The sequence below is a fragment of the Callithrix jacchus genome, chromosome 3 (genome assembly GCF_049354715.1).
Source record: "Callithrix jacchus isolate 240 chromosome 3, calJac240_pri, whole genome shotgun sequence".
NCBI classification, from domain to species: Eukaryota; Metazoa; Chordata; class Mammalia; order Primates; family Cebidae; genus Callithrix; species Callithrix jacchus.
The window spans coordinates 118,919,883-118,940,615 of NC_133504.1; the positions used below are offsets into that span (position 1 = coordinate 118,919,883).

Sequence of the window (20,733 nt, forward strand, 5' to 3'; positions counted from 1 at the left end):
ATTAAACTCCATTGTTTCTGCACAGCAAAAGAAACAATGATTAGAGTGAATCAGCAACAACAAAATGTGAAAACGTTTTTGCAATCTACACATCTGACAAAGGGCTGATACTCAGAATCTACAAAGAACAAAAACAGATTTACAAGAAAAAAACAAACAAGCCCATTCAAAAGTGGTCAAAGAATATAAACAGGCACTTTACAGAAGAAAACATATATGAGGCCAACAAACATAGGAAAAAACGCTCATTATCACTGGTCATTAGAGAAATGCAAATCAAAACCACATTCAGATACCATCTCATGCCAATTAGAACAGCGATCATCAAAAAATCTGGAGACAACAGATGCTGGAGAGGATGTGGAGAAATAGGAACACTTTTACACTGTTGGTGGAGTGTAAATTAGTTCAACCATTGTGGAAGACAGTGTGGTGATTCCTCAAGGACCTAGAAATAGAAATTCCATTTGATCCAGCAATCCCATTACTGGGTATATATCCAAAGGATTATAAATCATTCTACTTTAAGGACACATGCACGTGAATGTTCATTGCAGAACTACTTACAATAGCAAAGACTTGGAACCAACCCAAATGCCCATCGATGATAGGCTGGACTGGGAAAATGTGGCACATATACACCATGGAATACTATGCAGCCATAAAAAATGATGAGTTCATGTCCCTTGTAGGGACATGGATGAACCTGGAATCCATCATTCTCAGCAAACTGACACAAGAACAGAAAATCAAACACTGCATGTTTTCACTCATAGGAGGGTGTTGAACAATGAGAACACATGAACACAGGGAGGGGAGTATCACACCCTGAGGTCTGTTGTGGGGAACTAGGCGAGGGATAGCAGGGGGTGGGAAGTTGGGAAGGGATAACATGGGGAGAAATGCCAGATATAGGTGACAGGGAGGAAGGCAGCAAACCACATTGCCATGTATATACCTATGCAACAATCCTGCATGTTCTTCCCATGTATCCCAAAACCTAAAACGCAATAAAATATATATATTTTAAAAATCAAATAAATAAAAACTGTATATTTGTACCCATTAAATACTCCCTCTTCACCACCTCCTCCACCCTTGCTGGTCTCTAGTAACCACCAATCTACTCTATCTTCATGAGATCCACTTTTTTAGCTCCCACATATGAGTGATAACATGTAATATTTGTCTTTCTGAATTTGGCTTTTTTCACTTAATATTATGACCTTTGGTATTGCTGCAAATAACAGGGTTTCATTAGTTTTTATGTCTGAATAATATTCTATTGTGTATATGTACTACATATTCTTTACCCATTTATCCACTGATGGGCATTTAGGTTGATTTCATATTTTGGCTATTATGAGTAATGCTGAAGTTAACATGAGAGTGTAGATATCTCTTTGATATCATGTTTAAATACATATCCAGCAGAGGAATTGTTGGATCATATGGCAATTCTATCTGTAGTTTTTTGAGGAACCTCCATACTGTATTACACAGTGGCTTTATCAATTTACATTTTCACCAACAGTGTACAAATGTTCCCTTTTCGCCATATCTTCACCAGCACCCATTATTGACTATCTTTTTAATAAAAGTCACTTTAACTGGGATGAGGTAATATTTAATTGTAGCTTTTATGTGCATTTTTGTGATATTTAGTAATTTTGAGCATTTTTCATATATTTATTGACCACTTGTATGTCCTATTTTGAGAATTGCTTTGTTCAGATCTTTTGCCCATTTTTAATTGAATTATTTGGTTTTTAGCTATTGAGTTGTTTGAGCTCCTTATATGTTCCGGTTATCAATCCCTTGTCAGAGAGATAGTTTACAAATATTTTCCCCCATTCTGTAGCTTGTCTCTTAACTTTGTTGATTGTTCCCTTTGCTGTACAGAAGCTTTTTGCTTGGTGGAATTTCATTTGTCTATTTTTGCTTTGGTTGTCTGTACTTTTGAAATCTTATAACAAAAAAATTTTACCCAGTCCAATGAGAGTTCCTCCAGCGTCTTCTTCCAGCAGTTTCATAGTTGTAAGTTTTAAGCCATTTTTATGTGATTTTTGTATACAGTGAGATGAAAGGGTCTAGTTTCATTCTGCATATGGTCATCCAGTTTTCCTAGCACCATTATTAAAGAGATTGACCTTCCCTATTGTATTGCTCTTCGTGTTTTAATAAACAAAAGTTGGCTGTAAATGCATGGATTTAAATCTATGTTCTATATTCTGCTCCATTGGTCTATGTGTCTGTTTTTATACTAGTACCATGCTTGCTCTGTAGTATAATTTCAAGTCAGATAATGACATTTTGACTATTCTGGGTTATTTTGTGGTATCATAAGAATTTTAGGACTTTTTCTATTTCTGTGAAGAATGTTATTCATATTTTGATAGGAATTGCATTGAATCCATAAATTTGTGTAGAATTGTTAAGAAAATCAATTCTTCCAATCCATGAACGTGGAATAGCTTTCTTCTTTTTTGTGTGTCCCCTTCAATTTCTTTCATCAGCATTTTATAGTTTTCCTTCTATAGATCTTTCACTTAATTTGATTAAATTAATTCTTAGATATTTTATATTCTTTGTAGCTATTGAAAGTGGGATTGCTTTATTGATTTCTTTTTCATATTATTCACCGTTGGCATATATAAAAGCTACTTATTTTTCTACATTGACTTTGCATCCTACAGCTTTACTGGATTTATCAGTCCTAATAGTTTCTTGGTAGAGTCTTTAGTTTTTTCTAAGTTTAAGACCATGTCATCTGTGAACAAAACTGATTTGACGTCTGTGTTTCCCATTTGGAGGCCATTTCTTTCTTTGTTTTGCCAAATCATTCTGAGCAATATTTCCATTATCATATTGAATAAAAACAGTAAAAATGGGCATTATTGTCTTGTCCCAGATATTAGAGGAAAGGATTTCAATTTTTCCCCAATCAGTACAATGTTTGCTGTGAGTCTGTCCTATGTAGTTTTCATTATTTTGAGGTATGTTTCTTCTATATCCAGTGATTTTAGTGTTTTTATTATAAAAGGATGTTGAATTTTATTGAATGCTTTTCCAGTATCTATTGAAATGATCATATGGTTTTTCTTTTTGATTCTCTGCGTGTGATGTATCATGTTATTGATTAAAGTATGTTAAACCATCCTTGCATCTCTGGAATGAATTCCATTTGATCATGGTGAATGACCTCTTTTACATGTTGTTGAATTCAGTTGGCTGGTTTATTATTGAGGATTTTTGCATCTATGTTCATCAGTGATTTTGACCTGTAGTTTTCTTTTTTGTTGTGTCCTTGTCCAGGTTAGATTCAGAATAATACTGACTTTGTTCAATAGGTTTGGAAGTATTCCCTCCTCTTCTATTTTTGTTGAAGAGTTTGAGTATAATTGATATTAGTTCTTTAAATGTGCAGTAGAATTCAGCAGTGAAGCCATCAGGTTCTATACTTCTTTGACAGGATACTTTTTACTATGACTTTAATGTCATTACTCATTATTGTTTTGTTGAGGTTTTATTTATTTCTTCATGGTTCAATCTTGGTAGGTTGTATGCATCCAGGAATTTATCCATTTATTCTACGTTTGCCAACTTGTTGGTGTACAAATTGATCATAATAATCTCTAATGATTCTTTGTATTTCTGTGGTCTCAGTTCTTACATCTCCCTTTTCATTTCTGATTTTATTTATTTGGGCATTCTATCCTTTTTTCTTAGTCTAACTAAAATTTTGTTGATGATTTTATCTTTTAAGAAAACCAGCTCTTCATTTCTCCTCTCTCTCTCTCTCTCTCTCTCTCTCTCTCTCTGTGTGTGTGTGTGTGTGTGTGTGTGTGTGTGTGTGTGTATCTCCCAACAATTCCTGCATCACGTCAAGAGAAAAATAGTACTTAGAGGAAAACTTGGTGTGGAAACTGGGTCGGAGGCAGAAAATGACATGTTAATGACAAGGCACAAATTGTTGTTTTCCCTCATCTGCAAGATCGTGTTTGTTTTTAGCTTTTCAGCCTTAGTGGAGTCTATATTCAATATTAAATGACAAACAAGCCCCCTCTGACATTCTGGAAAACTCATCTTATTTTAATAGTGGCAGAGTCAGTGACTCAGAGCAGCCCAAATGGGCCAAGGGAACTCATGACAGCTGCAGCTGAAAGACTGAGAGAAGAGACACTTTATTTTCTTAAGCATAAAGTGCCTATAATGGCTCCTCAATTCAACTAGCACTTTAGCAGATCATCTATATACTAAGTGTATAAAATAGTTGTTGGCAGCTTGTTTGAAAAAATACAAAGAAAATGTAAAAGAAAATACATTTTATTTAGCCATAAAACTAAGAAGATACGGAGTGTTTAGTGCCACCTCCATTATTAAATCACATATAATTTTAAAAAACAAGAACTGTCCATTTCAATGTCAAATGAGTTTCATTTGCCACATGTCTGTTCTCCACTCTGTATGTTAGGTTTTATGCCTTCTGGAGAAAAATTTAAGTTTAGAGTGACACTTGTCCTTTGAATATATAAACATATTCAAAAACAAGAATATGTAGGAAAATCCCCAAATGTCTAAGATTTCCGTTTCTGTCATAAATACTGTCATTAATTAAAATGTACTGGGGAGCCACCAGATGCATAGAACTATTCCAGGAACAATATAATAAGATTTGACATGTAACGCTAAACAAAAAACGAGCTTAGGGTTTATATGTTTCAGGCAAATATTTTACTTTTACTTCCCTAAATTACCCAAATTATTGCATCAAATGTTCACTTACAGTTTTGATAACAATTCAACTTAAATTATAAACAGTTTGAACTAAGTTATCAAAAAATCTCCTCTTGGAATGAAACGGAAAAAATATAAAGCAAAAACAAAACCCTCTGCCATCACCATCACTAACAATTTCATAGTAGGAACAAAACTAATCTTACCAAAAATTAGTGGTATTTAAATAACAGCATATTTTGAAAGTTCTAAACATGTTATGAATATCAGTTAATTTGACTATCATGGCAGAAGGGACATGGATTTATTATTATTAATTTCTTTGAAACCCATAGTTATTATTGAGATCGTTTTATTGAAAGAGTGGTACATAACTGCAATACCTTTATAATATCATAAAATAAAAGTCAAAGTTAACAATACAATTATTCATATCTATATGCTCCTATTCTTTACTTTTTAAGACAATGAGTTCAGATAGAATTTCCCTGAATTTACCAAAGCTACTTTCAGACACATTTGGTCCCCTAGAGAGGAATATCTGCTATACCTTCATGAGGTATGTCTATGGTGGTGGAAGTGAGGGCAAGAGGGTGACTTGAGATAATCACTGTTAAAATGTTTTATTTATAAATGATAATTTCTCCTTTTATAAATATCAGTAAATATGCTTTTCTCATCCCCCCTCTCTTTCCCTCTCTCTCAGAATATCAGGCAGATAAGAGTTATCAGTAAAGGTCATCCTCAATTTCTGTACAGAAATGATCTGTCTCCGGTATGTAATAAACATTTATCCATGCCTTTATTAGCTATATTGAAGCTGACAGTTCTGTTAAACCATTTTCTTTCATTTTGCTAGGTCATGACGGTTAATGCTGCTAAAAAATCTCATCACTGCTTTTGATCACTGTATTGTCTTCCCTGTATTATCAGAATTTTGTGAAGGTAAGCGCTGGCTGGAATGACCTATTAAAGTTACAGCCCGTTGAATCTCTGGTTGTTTTTTTTCCCTTTCATCACAATAGAAAGGCAAAGGAGTGCAAAGAATAAATTTTCCTCAGAGGGTATATTTAGTTGGATAGTTGACGGTTCAGCCAACTCTGAATTATCCCCAGTAAAAAGTACCCAAAGCATCAAATATAAATGAAAAAAAACCACATAATCCAAAATCTTCATTTTGGTTGAATCTTTCACCAGAGTGTTCTCAAGATCTAAAAAGACAACTTCACATTTTACTCAAATTCCTTTTTCATCTCCAGGGATCAGTTCTCAGAATGCAGGCAGAAGAAGAAAAAGCAAAAGCAAAAACTCAACCATTGAATACACATCCCTAGATAATTGAGATGTGCAATGGGAAAACATGATTAGAGGAGGGATTGTTTGCATCTGCATTCATTTCCATCTTTCCCTCATCCAGACCACTTAACCTCTCCTCTTGTTCAAATCAGTTTTTAAGAATGATTTGCTTTTGAGAAATGAAAAACAAAACAGCCATGAAAATGTCTGCCTTTGTTAATGGATTAAAGATTTTATAAAACTTGCCAAACAAAGGTTAGCTGTCCGTTTCAAGGAAACAGTTCAGATATGTTAAGAAATAAACCATCTGAAATTTCAAACATGTTTTCTTTCAGTTCAACAAATACTTATTGAGTTCCTATTGCATTCCATGTACTGTGGGAGATTCCAGAAATACAAAGAGACAAAGGACTCGCTTCTTCTTTCAAATAGCTCAAAAGCAAGGAGGTAAAAAACAGATATTTAAAATTTGCAGGGTAAAATTAAAGCACAGAGAAGAAGCACCTTCCCCAGCCAGGAAAGTCTTAGAGACTCTGAGAGAAATATGAGATACAAACTAAATCTTGGCTGGTACACTTATCCAGGTAAAGAAGTCAGTGCAGAGAAAAAGTTATCCCAGGCAGAGGGAAAGGCATGAGCTAAGGCACAGATGCATGATGCAGTAATATGTATGCAGAGGACCATTGGGATCTCCAAGTTGTCCAAGCACAGCAATCATAAGCATGGGAGACAAGAAAAGAAATAAAAAGACAATTTATGAAACTGGAAAGCTAGGGACAGTACAAATCCCTGGGGGCTGTGTAAGGAGCTTAAATTAGTTAGTAGTCTTTCTAACATCATTAATATGCAATAAAGCAAGAAACAATATAGCACTTTAATATCATTATCTATTCATTCTTTTTTGATTTATTTTAAAAATATATATTTTTTGCATCTAATACATGTGAGGCACTGTTCTAGTTGTCAGTGGTATGCCGGTGAACATAATAACCAAGTCCCTGAACTCATGGCATGTTCATTCTGATGGCATGAGAAAGACAAGAAACTAACAGCAATAACAATATATGTCAGGTGGTGATAAGCTCTACTCTGTAGAAAAAAATTAAGGCTGAATAAATGGAAGAGCAATGTGAGGTGTGGGAATGGAGAGCACAGTATACTATTTTATAGAGTGGTCAAGACAAGCAATCTCTGAGAAAGTGGTATTTGAGCACAGGCCAAAAATTTAAATAAAAAAAATGAGGACAAGAGCCATGTGGTATGGAAGAATTGCTTTTCAAAGCAGATCTGATCACAAGTGCAAAGATCCTGACAGGGAAAGGTGCTTGGCAAGTTGAAGGGAGAGTGAAGAGGCTGATTGTAGCAGAGTAAACAAGATTGAAGGTAGGGCAAGTAGAGTAGAGTGCAGAGATGCAGATTAATACTAAGGACAGGATTTTTCAATTTTTTTATAATGACCCAAATATACCTTATAGCTATATATGAGTGTCTTAGAGATAGATGCTGAAATAGAGATATTTCAAAGTTTCATAAAACAATACTATATCCAGTATACTCTGCTGTTCTCAATTCTACTTTTTAAAAATTCTGATCATAAGCTATTAAATTCATTTTACAAACTACTAAAAGGCCACAATACACAGAATAGAAAACACCGAGGCAGGGCCATGTACACCAGTTGAAAAAAACACATGTTCTTTCTAAGATACACAATGCCTTGCCCAATGCCAGGTACACAGTCATCCTAATATTAATTGTTGAATAAATGAACATAATTAAATTAGTTTAAAGGCCCAAAGCATACAGACTTCAAGTTTTGCATTTCTACACCAAAACAAAACTCTGAGAACTTCATGAGTTTCAATTTATAGCTTGTCACCAGGTTCATCAGGATGTACTCAGAATTGAATAGAGAATCAGTGTTAAGTCACATGTCAGAGTGGACAAAATGTTCTCAGGAAGATCATTTACTGAAGGTAAGGGGAGAGTACTTAAAATTTACTTTTAGAAAAGTATGGACAACTTCTGTAATGCAGATATTTTTTTCTGAATTAGAAAAATAGCTTGAGAGTAAGTCCCTAAAGAAGTTCATTGCTGTTTCCACGGAAGTTAATTTCTTCTACCCTGACGATTTACAACACAGGATTATAAAATCTTGCACTATAAATGGGATCCTGTGCTAGAATTTCTGACTAGCACATTTGATTATTTTGTAAATGAATTGTATGTGAAGAGGACAACCACCCTCATAAAGTCAGCTATGCCTGTTTCTTAACAAAAAAAAAAAAGCATTGAAGTTCAAAGAATTTGATATATAGTTTGTATGATAATAAAAATTGCTAACACTTACACAATGCCGAGCACTACTCTAAGCACTTTACAGATACAAAATTAATTAATTAAATTCTTACAAAAATCCTAAGGAGGAGGCACAAAATATCCCTATTTTACAGACAAAGAAACTGAGATATTGAGAGCTAAAATAACTTACTAGGTTCCAAGAACTGCAAACACTATATATGTTAACTTATTGAATCTTCATAACAACCTTATTTTGTAAGTAAAAAAACGGAGACACAGGGAGTCTTGTTCATCCAACTAGTACGTCATGGAGCTGGGATTGAGCCCTGTGCAATCAGTTCCAGAGTCCACGCTTCTGACTACTGTGCCACTCTGCCTCCTTTAGCTTCAATATCTGTGCCAAGTTAGCACTGTAAAGTAAGATGACAATTGCCAAGTGAGACCTTAAAGAAAGTGTGAGCTCCTCAGGAGAGAACAGTAGCCCTGCTATACATATTCGGAACCAACCATTCAATCAGAATTTTAAAATAATATGAAGGACTTAGCAAATGTAACTTATGAAAATTTTATCTTATACGTTCCTTAATAAAATCCTATATAAGAACTTTTAAATCATCTTGATCCCAAATTAATTCAATTATTAATATCCTCCTCCATGTTTTGTTTTGCTTCTCTCTTGCTCTCCTTAACCCCAAGTTTGGAACTTTGTGCCATTCAGCTAAAAGGGCAAATACCACATGAAAGTGTCTATGTGTGTATTTCACATTCATTTTTAAAATTTGGTAATTAGATGCCTTTGGGTGTTTATAAAGAAATGTAGACATCTAGACCAATGTCCACTTCAGCATTTACGGCTCTTATTGAAAAAGTATTGTCCTCATGCTCTACTTCATTTGTTGTTGTTTTTTGTCCAGCATTTAACACACACACATGTATGCATACAAGAGTGTTAACCTTGATAATCTGCTCCTTAACCTAAACTACTCTCTTTGTTATCATGATAATGGTCATATTAATGGTCAGGCCCATTTCTTAAAGAGCTCTTGTTCTCCATGGGGACTCAACATAAATATACCAATATAATCATTCATGATCAGATGTCTATCAACCTACCTTGGAAATGAAGGCTGGACCCAGCAATAATAACCCTTTTCACCATCCTGAGTAAAGAGGCAGACAATAGAAGTACACAGGACACCATGATGACCTCTGACCACGCCTGAGGTCATTGGGCTCGAAAACAAGAGACAAGACCCATGTTGTCATGGGAATCTCAAAGAGACATGTCTGACCATAACCTGGCATTTCTAAATGGGTCACATTGCTTAAACTCTAAGTTATGGTCAGAAGAAAAAGATCTCTTTATCAACAGGTAAAGATTTCAAAATCCTAAAATAAATTCAGCAGTTAAAAAAATAAATAACTGAAATATCTACTTTCCCATTGCAATATGGTATTTTAAGCTGGGCATTTTCTTTGAGAGTTTCCCATTCTTTGGATTGAAATCAATAAAAACAAAGAACCAAATGCTTAATTGCTCTACTAATATTTCTTTTTCTTTTTTCAAGTATATCTTGCAGACAACTCACGATGATCAAAAAGTACATGGTGATTAGGTTGTCCTAATTTAACACTTCACTCTAATATTAATAACCTTGGATAAACCCTCATTTCCCAGTCTAAATCAATTTTAGAAAGAAGAAACTGTATTAACCTTTTATTTTCCTTTTCTGTCTCAGAAATACCCTGGAGCTCTTGTAACACCTATTTTCCCAATGTTTATTGTAGTACAATGTTATAGTAAAAAATATAACAAAATCATTCATGTACTTCAGGGATAAAGACTGAGACAAATCCTGTTTATAGTATATTCTATACCATACTATGCCAAGGTTAGCTAGGCTCATGAATCTTTTTTAAAATGATAATGCCTTAAAGACTTCAGGGAGGTTATCCTCTACATTGATAGCAGAAAAAATACAAGAGTAGGAATTATATGAAAAAAATAATCTGCCTCTTCTGTTTAACATTAACATAACAGCTTTAAATCCTACCTAATATTGAGCAAATATGTAGATGAAAGAGTTAAATCCACTGCTTAATACGTACATATCGAGCCACAAAGTACAAAACAAACAGAATAGGGGCATCAGTATGTGGCAGCTCCAATATATCTAGAGTCTGTTTCATTTAGTGACTGTGTAATCCCTAGTTTTTGAGAGGAGACAAGTATACAGTAAGATGAAAAACTATTGATCTACCAACAACTTTATACAACCTTGAAAGAAATTTTATTCAAAAACCAGAAGCTTCCCTCAGTGTAATAGTTAAATTACTGACTCCTAGGCAAAACAAAAATCCTGCCTTAGGCAATTATCAGCATGATTCTTTATTTGAAGTTGTACAGGCTATTCAAGGGAAACCCAGATAGTTTGGCCAAAAGGAAACAACACATCCAGTAAGTAGCTCCATACAGGCCAAGCAAAATGGAGGTTCCCAGCATGAGAATATTAAATTATTATGGCTACAACAGGGGGCACAGTTGTTAGTGGCCCCCTCCTACTCATGTTCCTGCTCCTCTCTTCCCTGAAGTGAGTGTTCATCATCATACCTAATATTCAAATGCTTTGATAATAATAAAATTGTCAAAATAATAGCAGGAAACTTCAAGTAGAAACTCAGTTTTCAAAAGCCAGCTGTGTTCTTCCCTGATTGATCTTCCTAAGATGTCTTCCAAAAGCAAATTTTTTATTTAAAAATTGGAACAAAGGTCCTATTATACGTAAATACGTATGCACAGGGTCTAAGTTTAGAAGCACAAATTGCACATCGGTAATTCAGTACTACAAATGGTCAACAGAATGAACGCTACAAGAGACAGATAGGCAAAGGAAACTGGCTTCATAAAGAATGCAGCAGCAGAATGAAAATAAATCTTTCTTAATCTAACATTCTGTTTGGGTGGGTGTGTTTTCTTCTATCCAAAGGGCTTTAAGTGGAAGCATGAAGGAGACAAGGTCTTAAATCAGGGAACAATAGCCCATGTGGCCATTATTGATGGCACCTTGTTCGAATAAGCAGTTTGGGCTTCTTTATTTCCTTTCATTTGACAAGACATTCCACTCAATAGAGCCAGTGAGGTGAGGTGTAATGTGGTTTTTAGCAAGAACACTAGTATTGTTAACATGTTCAATATCTGTACTTCTTAAGGTTGATTTAGAAAACTTTGCTCTTTTGTTCCAATAAAATAATGATTTCAGGAAAACACTTTTGCTCTCTTTTCTTAGTCAATGGTGTTTGGTCTACAGGCATTTTAGATTTAAAAAAAAAGTACCAATGAATCAGAAGAAAAAAAAAAGTAGCAGCTGGACACTAAAGCTCTGTAGGTGGCTGCTGATAAACACAGTATTGTAACTTGCTGGCATGAGCCCTCTCAGAGTGCTCTGAATGCAGGTCAAAAGGCTTGACAAATTCAGAAGTCAGTTTTAAATTATAATCTACACGCAAGTAAATCCTTATCCTTGTCACCCCAAAGATTTTGTTTCCTTTCTTTGTTACATTGATATGAACAGAATTTTGTTTACCTTTCCATGCAGACTCATATCAATATAACCATCAGAAACACCAAAATGCAAAGTTACTTCAGTTAAAGCAGTAGTGGTCACTCCTTTAAGGGGGAATAATCTGGTTTTTTATATTACATATGTGAAAATAATATCCTTTAGTTACACTTCTTGAAATAACTTTTTGGAAAGAAAGCATTATAGAAAGATAAAGGATTGCTTATTTCCATGTTGTTATCATATGGTGACAGTAGGTAGTCTTCCTCAATTCTTATCATTTGGCCATATTTGCTCAACTGTTCTTTGTCATCTAGCACTTATGTTTTCCATTTTCATGGAATTAATTACTAATTGCTTATATTCCTCTTCAGAAGTATTGTCTTATTCATATATTTTTCCTATCTCTGTATTGAAGTTTTCAGTTTCTCAAGGTCAAGAAACCATGTGTTTTATTGACTTTTTGCATTTCTTCAAAGCAAGCCTCTCTGTTCAATATGAATGTTTAGCAAAATAGTGGACAGTTTATAAAGAGGAAAACAAAAGGGATCTAAGAAAGCTATAAAACAATTTCCTAGCAGTGGTCACTTTTGCAGAAATAGAGTCAGAGGAATGAAGCTATTATATAATTCTGATATGTTTGATTTTGTAATTATGATAATATATTCTTTTATAATAAATAAAAGTAAAATAATTTTTAAAGAAAAGAGAAAGATCTGAAGAGGCATACTAATGTTCATCTTGAATGTTCCAATTCAAATACACTCCCATCTGATTAATGAATAGCAAAATTGATAAGATAAGGTAGAGAAATGGTGATTTAAAAAATTACAGAGCTTGCTTCACTATCAAAAATAAGGAAATTTTTGCAAAGAAGGTTTTAAGAAAAAAAAAAATGAGGATTATGTACCTTTTAATCTGGACCTTGATTTAACCTATGGAAGTAGAGAAAACAAATGGTGTTATCTTGAAAGGACATGAAATGGCATCACACAATACTCCATCTACTAATGTTAGCATTCATTCATTTGACAAATTTTCTTAACATCTACTATATGACAGATATTTTTCTAGGCGCTGAGAATTAGCAGCGAATAAAACAGGTAAAATATCATTGTCATCACTGAATTACATTTAGTTGAGGGTAATAGACACTAAACACTAAATCATTTAATAAAACGAGGCATGGTGATAAGTGCATTGGAGAACAATTAAGTAGGAAAGGGCAACTGGAAGTTCAGTAGGTAGTAAGGATGGTTGCAATGAACAGCTCTGTGATGCCCAGGTCTTTATAGAACTTTAGGGAAAACCTAAAATCTCCTTATCTCAAATGCTGCCTTGAAGCTTTACTTCAGCTCCAGCAGGTGTAAGAGACTAGGGTTAAACAGATGACAAATGCATACATGTAAAAGTTGTCCAATTGACTCCAACAGCAGAAACCCCTTGCAACCTCTTGCTCTTGCCACACAGATAGCCTGCTGCAAAAACACTTTCTTTTCATCAATTACAAAATAATAGAACTTTAGGGAAAACCTAAAATCTCTTCTACCAATAGCACAAAATTCATGCAATTATAGTATGTTGGGGGGAGCGGGGGTAGGGGATCCTTCAAATTCAATTTCCTCCACACCTGAAATGGGTTTTATGAGAATAAATTTAAACCTAAAGAGAGTCTAGATGCCTTAAAAATATTTACCATTAAGTAAGAGTTGACGGAGGTTTTATAGGACCTAAAGCTTATACAATTTGGGAAGAAAAGGAATAGTAATATATGAGCAAAAACAGGACGTAAAAGTGAATATGTAAATCAGAAAATAAAGCAAATTGTATAATTCAAAAGTTGACAAACACCATCAATATCACAGAATCTAGAATAATCCAATCTAGTTTCTGACTCCATACATTTTAAATCTGCTTCTCCTTCACTACTCACATACCCTAATTACAGGCATCATAGAACACAGCCACTGGCCTTTTTATTTTGTATCATAATGAGGACTAAATCAGCACAGCATCATAAGATGTTTCTATACCAAGACATCCTACAATAATTTAAATACCTCTAGAAGTGACTGCAAACCACATACCTATGTCTCACTAATCCCAACAAAATGTATCTCCTACTTAACTTCCCTTAGCCATATTCCAAACATCCGATGGCCACTCAGTACCACTCAACTATAGTGGAAGTAATAATCCCACAATATTTCCACATTTCACAGAGAAACTGAGGCTCAATTTAACATAAGGTAAAAGCGATAGTAAACCTCGAGGTTGGAATTTAAAAACTGGTTCTCTTTACTATACTGTTTTTTTTTTTTTAACCGAAAGCTTCAAATAATTTGCAAATAAAAGTGAATATAGAAGAAAGACAAAAATAAAAGAGATGAATATCACTAATTGAAGGATTTTAGTAAATGCAAGCTAAAAACTGGAACCAGGTAGTCAAGAATAATATATAAACAAGGTGTTATTTTAAAATTCTACAGAAATCAACTAAATAAATTTCAGCCTCCAGAGTAATCCTTAGAAAAATTATTCAGTAGATCCAAAAATAGAGAAGGCAAAAAAGAATTCAGTTCACCCAACACCTTTCTCTATCACCCAACTCCCAACCCAGTTCATCATCCACCCTTTTGTCCGTCTGTGACAGCTGTTCCTGTTCAGATGCTTGGCTACCTACTGGGTAGAACAGGCTGTTTCTCACTGTGCCTCTCTCCCAGCTTGTCAATTGAAATCATCGTGGAATTATAAGACCATTGGTATACTCCTAAAATGAGGTATTATATTAAACACTTCAAATGTCTCTATGACAAAAAAAAAACTAAAGAATTGTTAAAAGAATCAGTCTGTCAAATAATATGTAATGAGGCCTATTATTGCTAGGTATTGTTCAAAGCTCCAGACTACCACTAGGGAGCGAGACAAGTAGACTCTGTCCTCAAGGAGGTTACATTCTAAGTAAAAGCCATCAATCAATACTTAATATTAATTAAGAAAAACTTCTGACATTGTTAAATACTATGAAGACAAAATAGTTATAAGGAGGATTGGTTGGACTTCAATAGGGAGAAGAAGTGACATTTGTGTTGAGACAAGTGGGATAAGAAGAAACCAACCACAGGGAGACCAGGGAAAAGAACTTTCCAAGAAAAAGGTACAGCGAGTGCAAAGCTCCTAAAGGAGAGATGAATTGGGCATGTTCCATTTACAGCAAGAAAGTCAGTATAGCTGCAGCTTCATGGACAAGACAGACACTGAGGGAGATAATGTCAGAGAGACAAGCAAGACTAAAATACATAAGGCCCAAAGCTCTATGAGCTTGGATTTTTATTAATGAACTTGATTTTTTTCTGGTAACAAGAGAAGTCATTGGCTGTCTTTAAGCAATGACTTCTAATGTAAGTAATGTGATCTTATTTCCACTGAAGAAAAATCATTCTGCTGCATAAGAGAAATGGTGTACGAGGAGAGAGACAGAGAGAAAGAGAGAGAGAAACAAGGCCAGAAATAGAAGTTTTAGGAACAGTACATCTTAAAAATGGTTTAAAGTCATGGCACTGCCTGAGATCACCTGAAGAAAAAAGCTACATTTAGTAGAAAGCAGGACTGAGGAGAGAACCTGCCAAGGTTTAAAGGTATAGGAAAGGAGGCAGTTGGAATGAGTCTGATGCTTTAACTCTCAAGCCAATGAGCCAAATACAACAGGTAGTAGGAGTCTCTATACCTGAACTTTATGTGGGAATTGGACATAACCACCCTTTTCCAACTGCCTGGAGGTAGGGCAAGAATTATGTGAATTAAATTTTTTCAATGCTAATATCTGCACCGAAGAGACTTCATAGATAGGGCATACATACACGCTTGGGTTTCTTGACTGAAGGGAGTCAGTCAAGACTCAGGGAGATCAGATGTTACAATTGAGGAAGATAAACTCAAAGACCTCAGAGAGACAAGCAGATGGGATGCAGGAGTAGGAGAACAGGGATAATTAAGGAAGAAAGAAGGCAGATCAGGGAGAAGTGAAGGATGGAAAAGAAAACCAGTACAAACTCAGAGTAAGAGTATGGCACAGGGGTAAAGTTATGTCACAGAGGATAGAGTAGGTGACTGTTGGCAGTACACAGATTCTTAAAAATATTTATTTATTTATTTTTACAGTTGTCTTCTCTTTTGGCAAGTTGTTTTTGCTTTGTATTTCCAGGAGTGATACAGAGTCACAAATTTTTAAACATTTATTTAAGAAAAAATAGAAAATCAGTCTAAGGAAAAAAATTGACTACCATGGAATATAACCTGCTTTTCAGGATTGCTGTGATGATCAGCGATGGGAGTTATAAATCATCTAGCACAATGCCTATGAGGCTTTCAAAAATTATTAACTAATAGCATTATTATTAGTATTTTAAGTACCTAGCATGTGCCAACATTAACAAAAATTATTTTATTAATGAAACCATAGAAAAACAACCGAACAGTTTTTTTACAAGACAATAAAAAACTGGAAAAACAATTAGATTATAAGATTAGCAAAAATAAAAGAGCTGTATTAATGATAATAATGTAAAACTGAATTGAAAAATAGAGTTGATTAGAAGGAATTAAGGGGATAGGAATAAAATTAGGAGTCAGGAAGTATAGAGAACAAGGTGGGGACTTATGATTTTTAGATGGAGCTCAAGTGTCTGGTGCCAAGATGGAGCTTGACTGATTAGGTTGCTAGATAAGCACAGAAGAACAGAAACAAGTGTTCTTAACCTGGGAACCATGAGTGGGTACAGGGAGATTATTGAATTTCTAAAACCAGGCATTAAAATGTTATGTATACAAGTGTGAGAGCAAGTATTTTTCTGAGAAGAGGATCCCTAACACCCTGGTTCAGAGATTTGTGACCTCAATGTTTTAAATATTGCTGACTATGAGCCAGATCAGCTAGTTAACTGAAAGTATCTGAAAGCTGGATCTCTATATAGGCAGTGTCCCAAGTTTGCCAACTATTGGAATGATGATGTATTTAAGGTAGCAAGAACAGAGTGGGCAAGTGTTGAGCTGAATCTATAATGAGCAAGTCATGGTCCTAACACCAGCTTTTCAGAGCAGATTTCTGGTAAGCCATGGCCAGATCTGTTATAGACCTGGTAGGCAAGGAAGCAATAAGTATGTGAAAAAATGTCACCATGGCACAGCAAGATTTCCCTTAGAAGACAATGAGATTGATTATCACACAATGAGATTCTAAGCATTATAGATGGTGGTGAGCATGGTTAACTGAGTTCCTGTCTCCAGAAGGGCAGCCCTGACCACCAAACCTTGGGTGTACCTCTGAGGGAAAGGCAGGGGAAGGAGAGCTATTTTCACATGCTTGCACCCCTAATCTAATTGTGTCCTTTTCACTCCTTGTTTTCTCATCAATAATAAACTGAAATCACCAGCAACCTTAGACCAACAAATCGAAGGCATCTTCATACCAGGCAATCCTTAGGGAACCAAGAGCCAGCCAGCCCCAGGAAGCTATACAGAACTATCTGGAGATTGCTTTGGGGCCTGTTTTATCACAACTCAGTACCCTCATAAGTGTCTTTAATTTCAAAAGTAAACCTACAATTTAGCACTTCAGTTGAAATACTGATGGTACATATTTCCATCGTTGTATTAATAGCTCACCTTGAAAAATGTCTTCTTTGTTTATTTAATAAACTTTAATTTATCCAAACAAGAGAAGCAAGAGAAAGTGGGACCCTCCCATAAAATAGGCCAAATTTAAAAGGAAAATGTATTAATAGATTCTAAAATATATCTTTAAATAGCTGTCTTTTCTAAATATTCCTAAACATTTATAATTTTCCCCCTACTGGCTGTTTCTTACTACATGTTTTAAAGATGAGAAAAAATGGTGAAAAATGTATTTCTCATGGTTGAAATAGTACCACAATGCAAGCTCTGTAAAGACTCCAATAGAAACTGTTAAGAAACAAGCTATCAGAGCACCAGAAGAAATGATGGGACAAAATACTTAAAATAGATTCACCAAATAAATTTAAATTAATAGATACATAGATGATTCAAACAACATCAATGACTTAAGATGTTGATTTTTTTTTGTCAGCTCAACATCCAGCTCTAGTAAAAAGTAACACTTTCTTGGCCAATGTCAACAACAAAAAACTACAAAACCTATTTCATAGTGGGTTAGGAGGACTAATTCTTGATAATCTCATCCCTTGAAGACAAGGTTCCTTACTTCAAGAGCTAGGAGAAACAGAATCCAAGCAGACATTATTAGCATATTTTTATACAGAACATTTTTAGCTTTGTATATAAATGTGAATTTCTCATCTTGGAATGTATATTTTTCTCTCAACTTGTTCCATTTATAGCTAAGAAAAAAATAGGGGGTCTTGTATAGTAATGTGTAGGAAAAATATAAAGGAATATATTTGACAGTGCCAAGTCAAACAGACATTGAGTCACATACATATCAAATCTTCTGAGAATAAAAAACAGTGACATCTTCTATTAGCATGTTTTTCCTTCCAGGTGGAACAATGAGGAACCTGGAGTATTTGTTGACCTACATTGAAACCCACATTGGAAGGGCTTCCTCCCCTGAAAAGGTCTCCTTTCTCTGAAGTTCCTCTTGCAGATAACTGAGTGTAGGCTCAGAGAGGTGCGGTGTGGGACAGAGAAAGGGAAAAAACCCTTTCTTCACACTCGTGCTGCTCTGAATGCGGACCATCTGTGCCCCCAGCTGGAGCGCCGGCAATGGTCTGGCACTTGAACCACACCATATTTACAGATCTAAACACAAATGGCTACTGCCTGATTGTTTCATGATTCATTAGTCAGACAAGCTCTCCTCTCCCGCCAGCACAGCTGTTACAGAGTAAACCTTTGTCACTTAATAGGCCTGATTATTACTTTCCATCAAAGGTATTGATCTGTGTCACCTCTACTTAAGGGAATGGGGGAGAAGAAAAGAGAGGAATAAAGTGTATCAGGAAAACACGAAGAAGAAGAAGAAGGAGGAGGGCAAGCAAGGGGCATTAGGCGAGATCGGCGACAGTGGTTTCCTCCCTTGTTCTGTCCTGTGTGCCCTGAATATCTGAATTCGTGACTGGCTTTCTTGGGAAGAAGAGCCATGCCTCACATGGCGGAGAGCCCTGTGCCCCTGAGACCACGACAGTCACAAACTCTGACCACGCAGATCATTGCTCAACCGCGGGCGCAGGGTGAACTGAACCGGAAATCTGTATCAATTAATAAACCAAGCCAGTGTACAGAGAAAGTACAGGCTCTGGAGGGAATTTTTTATAGCTCCTTTAATTATCTCCTTTTGTTTAACAAATAAAGTGAAGCTATAACCCTGGGCTGTTCCCTGCCTGAGACGCAGGGCAGTCGCCCCTCTCGAGAGGTGCTCCTGCCTGGCTGCCGGGCAGCACTGAGCGAGCGCTGGCCGTGTGGATGCCAGCGTGGCACCCTGCCAGTGCCTGCATGCCCTCCTTCTCTACCACACTGCCCTGGCTGTTTTCATCACTTTCTTCACTCTTTTCTTTCTTCAAAAATACTCAAAGAAACACAAAGTGAGAGGATTTCTTGGGTAGGGGAAGGCAAAGACAGACTCTCAGAAATTGGAATAACTCCGTAAAACCCAGGTAAAGATTCTCACCAACATCACCACCATAGCAATTGTTTGGGAAGCACAGAATTTCAAAAGGGAGACCAGATGCACCTATCCAGCTTTCTGATTTGCCTACCAGCAAAGGAAACCCAGAGAGATTAGAAACCTCCTGTCACCCAGCTTTTGGGGTGGTGCACCTGAGGCTAAAAGAAAAGTCTCCTACTAATCAGTTCAGAGCTCTTTCCATTCTATCAACCAGCCCTCCAAAAACCAGTATCTCAATTCAGACAGCAATGCTTTTAACTAATATTGTAGTTCCCATAGCCCTATAAAAAATAAGATCATTAAATAATGAGACCATTGTTCAGAGCTTGTGAAATTAGCCTCTGTATATTCACACTTTTGCAACTATATTCATATCATAGAGGAACACCTTACTTCATATAGTACATGTATATATATGCATGGATATTATACACAAGGAACCCCAATGCATCCATGCATGAAAAATGGACCTTGCTCTTCCAACCACTTATGAGCTCCAGCCCTCTGAGATTCCAACAGAGGCTAGTTCCCTTCTCTTTTGTCTCCATACACTCATTGCAACTGTTACCCAAATCTAGTATATTAATGAGATCTTTATGAGTCTTTTTTCCCAGAGCTCATCCTCCAATTTTAAGCACATTGTCATCCTAGTTCACAAAAGGTCAGCAGCTTTGCTAAGCACATCACTACTTGTTTTATGGTGTTCACCACAGATGACAGATTGACTAGCCTGAACATTGGGATTTTCCACTTGTGTGATTGTCAACAGAAGCAAGAGTCAAGGATCACTCTGCCAACTCGGTCCATTCAGAAGGGAATAGTCAGAACACGGTTTGCTTACGTTTCCATTTCCAAAGACATTGTTAATGAGTACAGCATTGATATATGAATGGGCTGTGACCTTGAGGAACTGAAAAGCCGATTTCATACTTACTTTACTCTCAGTAGGCCCCTGGCCAAAAGTAAGATACTAATGGCTTAAGAATACTTCTAACCCAGCCCAGATTTTACTCAGTAATCTGGCAATGAAAGACCCCCGTCTCAATTTCCATGCCTATAATTCTCTAGGTGGTTTGATTGTTCTACTTGATATCCATGTCTAGTACCATCTAGACTTTTCCCCTTCCTTCTTCCTAGTTCCCAAATGGCATTGGGAATTTTACTTTTTGGAGCAAA

The 20,733-nt window shown here is 35.8% G+C and overlaps 1 protein-coding gene and 1 long non-coding RNA gene across 6 annotated transcripts in view; one reads left to right on the plus strand and one right to left on the minus strand.

Moving 5' to 3' along the window:
• NAA11 (N-alpha-acetyltransferase 11, NatA catalytic subunit) overlaps nucleotides 1–5,710 on the plus strand; it is a 230,093-nt gene extending 224,383 nt beyond the window's left edge. Inside the window, exons 2-3 of the transcript XR_004740841.3 lie at nucleotides 5,444–5,512; nucleotides 5,597–5,710. The gene's annotated coding sequence lies outside the window, so the exon portion shown is untranslated. The remainder of the gene's footprint in view (nucleotides 1–5,443; nucleotides 5,513–5,596) is intronic.
• Nucleotides 1–20,733, minus strand: part of LOC118152263 (uncharacterized) — a 317,803-nt gene that overhangs the window by 198,588 nt on the left and 98,482 nt on the right. The window lies entirely within an intron of this gene.